General features: G+C 37.5%; 1 long non-coding RNA gene across 2 annotated transcripts in view; it reads left to right on the top strand.

The window, feature by feature from the left end:
- The first annotated feature begins 1572 nt into the window (after positions 1-1572).
- Positions 1573-6831, top strand: part of LOC117025778 (uncharacterized) — a 248039-nt gene continuing 242780 nt past the window's right edge. For both annotated transcript variants that reach the window (XR_004423653.1, XR_004423654.1), the window contains exon 1: positions 1573-1740. This is a non-coding gene — a long non-coding RNA (uncharacterized LOC117025778). The remainder of the gene's footprint in view (positions 1741-6831) is intronic.

Genomic DNA, 6831 nt, shown 5'->3' with positions numbered 1-6831 from the left:
AATGGTTCACTGTATCTTTTACTGTGGCAGCCTATGGAGCTTTTGCTTTTCTCTTTTTGACTTGTACATTTTGAATTGCCACTGATGGTGGCAACTGCAGTTCTGCGCCTTTGGTTTGCATGTGCAAGGCCGATTGCATGATCCCTGTGTCCTTTGAGCCTGCACGTACCAGTGTTTTCAAGTATCTCCATCTCTTGTGGGATAGAGGAAAAGTTGGGTGTAGGAATCAAAATGAGACTTAGTGAATCCAATTCTAAAAACGCCAAGGTGAAAAGACTAGTTATCAAAGGAGCAGTAGCAGGTACAAGCTGGAGAGCCAGGCTCAGTGCCCAAAGAATTTCTTTGCCGAACGCAGCCTTCATGTGTTACTTCCACCAATACCTCTTTATTGAGTACCTATTATGTGCCAGACACTATTATAGATGCTGTAATTTCCTATTAATAGAAGTCATTGTGATAAATGAAAATAAAGTGGATATGGTTTTTCAAGAGGGATTAGTATTTTATAATCTATTTCTGCTTCATGTGTTAGCACTGAGAACATTCACCATTGTGAAAATGTTTAATATATATATATATATATATATTTTCTGTCATGGGTTATATTCTTGAAAGCACCTTGATACATTTCATTAACATATTTCTTTAAAGTGATCAAATCTTTGACTAAACTATTTCTTAGGAAGTGATACGTAGATGTGCTTGCCATTTATTTTTGTTCCATGAGAGAAATGACTCCTGACCTGAATAATCATCTTGTTACTATCTCAGTTGAATCCCTCGTCAGGGTCCTCTACACTTCATCAATATAGAAGTAGCTACAATTCCCAGAACATAATGTACTCTTTTGTGCCTGGATCTTTGCACATGCTGGGCCCCCATTTGGGAATGCATTTCCTTGCGTGGAAAATGCCCAAGCAATTCTCTTTACAATAGTTTTAAAATCGTCTCCTTTGATCAATTCTTCTACCTCAGAGTGTCCATTTCCCTGTTTGGGGCCCAGTGTATTCTGTAGAAACTTGGTTATCCAAACTCTCACATGGTGTTCACAGTTGTTGCCTCAGTTTTCTTTCCCAACTAGATTTTATAAATTCGTTGAGGGCAGGGACTATGTCTTATCTGTGGGTATATCTTCAGGAAATGAAGAAGAGAGGCTTAATACGTGTCTAATAAATTATCTGAGTGAATAAATGGGTGAATGGATGCACAAATAAACAAATAAAATATGCATATATACTTTGAACTCCTAGGAACACATTGTAGTAGTATGATGAGGAATGCAGAGAAATATAAGATACCCTCCGGAATATAAGTACCCTCCAGAAGGATGCAATAGCAATGCGTTGTCAGGGGTGCATATAATGGCTACTGGATAATATATCTTAAGGGAAGAAGGTTTCCCTTTCTCAAAAATACAGTCTATATAAAAGTCTTTGTAAGTTGGAAGAAATATTTCTAAAAAGCAGAACTCGGTAGTTAAAGAAAATTGTCAAAATGTTTCACAACTCCATGTGTGGGTAGTATGAAAATATTGGGCCGCCCAATACTACACTATCGTTGACTTCTCAGTTTTAGTATTTGGAGTCTGATCTGAACTTGGCATCCTCTGCATTAGATTGCTCAACCTGTCTGCTGCACAGAAACTCACCTCCCTAACCACTGCTTGCTGCTTTCGATTTTTTGCATTAGCCTACACGCAAAGCCACTGTCAGATGTCAGATGGAGATGAGACTTCACAAGGTAAGTGAAAACAAAACAGGAAAAATACTTTTTCAAAACAGAATTTGGTGAAGGCTTGTGCCCAGGAAGGATGGAAGCACCACCTTACAGGGTTTCCTTCTTGTGGCGTGGAAGGGACACGCAGCCCTGGTTTGTGTAGAATCATAAATGGTGTGAGTGAAACGAGACAGAGCCCGCTTCCCAAGGGTTCTCTCTGAGAAAGAAGCAGGTTATGTTGTCTAGACAAGAGGAAATGCTGCTTTTTTTTTTGATGGAAGGTAATCAGGATTTTAAAAGCCAAATGATGGCTAGAGAGTGTAACTGAAGTTTTATTGATCCCTTGGTTTTTGAAGGCTGTTTTTTACTTTCTTTTGTTTAATTCTAAAAGTTTATCTTGAAGCCCAACGTACAAATTAAAACTTAATGAAATTAGTGAGACCAAAAAGATATAGATCTGTTGTACATCAAGCATCCTCTGTTTTTTTCCCCCATCAAGAGTTTTAAAGTTGAGATGCAATCAATTTCATGCCTAAGTTCTTTCTTAGCCTCCTTTTGGCAAATACATGGCTATTTTAAATGGGTGTTTCATAATCCTCTAAAAGAGCTACATGTTTGAAGGTCTGATATAGTGTTTTCTTACATTGTGAATAATCGATTATTAAGAGCTCCTTAGACCTTTTGCATGAAAAGACAATGCGGACTTGACAGACATTTGTGGTTCTTAGTCTTCAAGTCTGTGCCTCCCACTGACCTTCAGGCCTTTTGTGCTTTGTCTGGGCTGCTCCTTCCTCCCTCACAGAATATGAGGGGTACCAATCTAAGGAAATAAAACCAGAGGTTTTGAGAAAAGATTGGGCAATGATGATCAAAACAAGCTCCTTTTAATGGTTTTTACACATCTTTATTGATATACATTATTATAATTGTAGTTGAAAGTCAGTGTTTTAAAAGACCATTTCCTTCCAACCTCGAACATTATATCTCACGTGGGTACCTGCTGGGCCTCTTAGTAACTTACCTTGCCCAGTAGCTTTGTGTTAATACTGCCAATTTCAAGGCTCTAGTTCTAGCTCTGAGAACTATTACTGTGGAGGCCATCAGACCTGAGATTATACCTGAGATCCTATTGTGTTTTTTCTTCAACATGAGGTTTTTTGTTTGTTTGTTTGCTTTTCAGTGAAACTGTTCTGTTTCTCACTGGTGGATCTAATATCCAGACCTCTCTTTAGGTTTGACAGACATGATAACCTAACAAGACTATTTTACATTTGTATAACTTTTATGTACAGATATTTTATTCTCCTTAACTTTTCAGGTTAAGGAGCTGAGTTAAGGCTAGAGTTGATAGAATAGCAAACTGAAATGACTGACAAACAGCTATATAGACTTTGGAGCCCAATTGCCTATATTTAAATTCCAAAACCACTGCTACCTAGTTATGTGACCTTAAGCAAGTTACTTAGTCGCCATCTGCCTTAGGTTCCTCTTCTCTAAAATAATGGTTTCTGCCACACTGGGTTGTCGAACAAAGTAATGCACATAAAGTGTTTAGAACCGTGCATGCCACACAGTAAGTACCATTCAGGTTTTTGTTAAATAAAAATAAGTTCCTAGTAAGACACAAAAATTAAAATAACAATTAGATATCACTTTAAACATCAAATTATTAACAATTAGAACCTACTAGCCCCTGGTATGGGGAAAAGCACATTCACAGACTGCTTGTAGAAATGTGAATTGTGATAACATTTTTGGAGACCAATGTAGCAATATCCGTGGGTCTGTATTGTGTCACTTCTAAAGTATCTACCACAGCCTTCCAAACCCTACAGCTTCTGGACACTGGGCAGGATATCTCTCGGCCCCTTTGCCTGACTTTCTCCTCGTGCTCATTGGGCCTCAGGCACAGTGGCCTTGCCCTTCAATCTCAGTCACTCTGCAGATGTTCCCCCCTCCCCTTCTCGGTTCTTGCTATTTCTCCTGACTAGGTTTCTCTTCTGTTAACACCCCTCATGGCTTACTCCCTCACGTCATTTAGGTTTCTGATCAAATATCTTCTGAGAGAGGTCTCTAACCACCTTATTTAAATAAGCAATTATCTCTAACTTTCTGTCTCCTTCCTTAGCTTCATAAAAATGTAACACTATGTTACATAAATCATTGCCTCTTCCCTCCACTAAATTGGATGTTCTGTGAGGGTGGGGCCTTTGTTTTGTTCATTGCTCCATCCCTACAGTTGAGCAAGCATTAGAGGGTATTTAATAAAGATCTGTTGCCTGAATGAATGGTTTGTAATGGCAAATGAACCAATAAACAAAGTGAATATCCACTGGTAAGAGAATGGTTGGATGAATTATAATATATTAACACATGAAGTATTATGCCGCTACTGAGAAGAATGAATTAGGTCTGTATCACTGAGGAGTTTCTAAAATGTACTAAGAAGTGCAAGTGCAGAAAAGTGTATATAATAGGTCTCCAAGTAATCACCAAACCATCAATCTACCTACCTACCTACCTACATGTGATTTCATGAGGATGGGTACAGAAAGACATTCACCAGATTGTAAGCAGTGATTATCTAGTAGGGGAGAGTGTGCAGGGTGATTGTTGAGCAGAATGTGGAAGAGGGAGCCAGAAGGCTAAAAGGTGGCTGAAACGGACATAAATGATTGCCAGTGTCAGATCCACCTTCACTTGCTTCTGCCAGACACACATCACAGCAACATCAGTCAAATCCTCCTCCATCAGTATCCCCATCCCCACCCTGACTTAGTGTCAGGCTCTGGCTCCTGGTAGTTGACCGTCTCAGGTAATTACTCTCCATTGGAGTTCAACATTGAGGCCCTGGTAGAGGTTCCAGGCAGTGTACTCAAGTCTTGACTTTGCCCACCGCTTGAAATCTCTTTGCATTCCCAGGGAAACATATTTGTCTTTTACTGGGTACTTTACTCTTATTTTCCGTGCAATGAGTCCTTGATGCTTTTATGGCTGTTGTCTGTCACTTTTGGAGGGGTTCTGGGAAAACACTATGAAGTTGATTCTCTACGGCTTAGGCTTTTGTGGTTCACTAGGACCCGTGAAACTGAGCCAGGAAAGTGTTCCTGGGAGGATGACAACACTGATTTGGTGGTGATGTGCTTCACCCACGTACTGAGAACTCTGTAGGGCCCTCTGATGGAAATGTAGGGAAACAATATCAAATTAGCAATGGTAAACATTCGGAAAATAAAACAGCATTGTCTTAGAAATGCGCGAAGGCGGATGCAAAATATGTGGTTTGAACATTAATGATACAATTAATGACCAGAAAAACCTATATTTTAGGGTAAGATTATGTCCCCTTTATCATGGCTTTCTGAAGTCATCTGAACTTTTATATTTATTAGTCTGGTTTTATTTTCTACCAGCTCTAAGGTGGGGATTGTGTACCACTTTCATTGACATTAGATGGGGATTTTCAGGGACTTATCTGTCTTCAAATAGAATAATTTAGGAATTCTAAACACACTTCGTGAAGGCAAGATAAAAATTTTGTAATGATTGACTTTAGAAGATACAAATGTTTTTGCTACAATATAAGTGTGTTGCTACTTCTACCTTTACAAGATTTCTAGAAAATGCCTGTTTTAAAGATGAACCTCAATATATAACTTGGGAAGAACATTAAAAATTATCCTAGTACAATAAGAAACTGGACCAACATATATCATAAGCCATTTTGGACATTTTAAAATTATTTCAAAAATTATTTCTCTGAGAGGAGAAAAAAGGTTTAAACCCTGAAGTTGGGAAAAAGAAATCCTAAGAGTATTTTTTTGAGCTTTAGATTTTCTTTGAGAAATTTCCTCCATCACACTTGATCTTAGCCAAAAGTCCGAGAAGCAATTTCCCTCCATCAATATATTTAAAAACCAAAACTCTTTTCTAAAATATATATATATATAAGTAATATGTATAATTAATGTATATAATTAATATGTATAATTAATATATATGATGAATATATATATGATGAATATATATATTTGATGAATATATATATGATGAATATATATATATATATTTGATGAATATATATATATGATGAATATATATATTTTGAAGTGGACAAGTAGGGGGCATGATAGACTAACGTAGTATAAGAATTCTGAATTTCTAACTCACATGCTCAATAATCACCAAATAGCAACAAATTGCAGAGATTAGTAATTGTTTTCTTTCACTATAAATGCTGGGCTTTGACAATCACTGTTGACGACAGAAGTCTTGAATATGTGAAGTGGCAGAGCTCAAAAGAAACACATAAACGCAAATACCCTTTTCACTATCCGTTTTTTTTAAAAAAAGCAATATTAAAGAAGATTAGCAGCTCATAAAAACAGTTGCTCACACTAGTGCTCTTCCTGTGATCTCATGATTGACCTTACACCTTCTGTTGCCTTAACTCCTGGGGCGGGGATGGTTGGGTGGAGCGGCTCTGCAGTGTCTTTTTCAAAATTAATGAGCTAGGCTTCTTGAATAAGAAAACCATGCAGAAAGCGCGTGTTCTTAGAACCATGGGGAAAATTTTCACCTGATGATTAGATGAGAAACGTACTTTCAGTATTAACATGCCACACTCATTTCAGTTGTGTTCTGGTAAAAGTTAGTACAGATATTAGACATCGGCTCAATGACTCTTGACAGGTTTCTACACAGAGGACTCTCCATTACTCTAGAGTTTTCCCTAATTGTAAAGTCTAACATCTTTACTGTTTTTAAGATCTTGAAACCTAAAACAATTAAATAATGGACTTCGATCTTAGTAGAGAAAATGGTAGAGACAATTTGTCGTGGAAAACATATTAACTAACTACAATGGCCTTTCATCACAGACTCCTAGAGTCACCCTGGAGAATCTTCGTAGTAACTGAAATTAAAGCCTTTAGCAGGCTCTTCCCTGGGTTATAAATGTGTCTGCCAAACAATATGCTCAGAAGCTTATTAATGGACGGCTGTTTAAGATAATATTCTTTGTAAATGTCATTGACCTACCTACTTCATACTTGTAGTCTCTATCTAACATTTGTAATTTTCTGTTCTCATGTAAAAACTACATGAATGTAATTC

This window comes from Rhinolophus ferrumequinum, chromosome 8 (genome assembly GCF_004115265.2).
Source record: "Rhinolophus ferrumequinum isolate MPI-CBG mRhiFer1 chromosome 8, mRhiFer1_v1.p, whole genome shotgun sequence".
Lineage (NCBI taxonomy): Eukaryota > Metazoa > Chordata > Mammalia > Chiroptera > Rhinolophidae > Rhinolophus > Rhinolophus ferrumequinum.
This window is presented reverse-complemented; position numbering and strand designations above follow the sequence as displayed.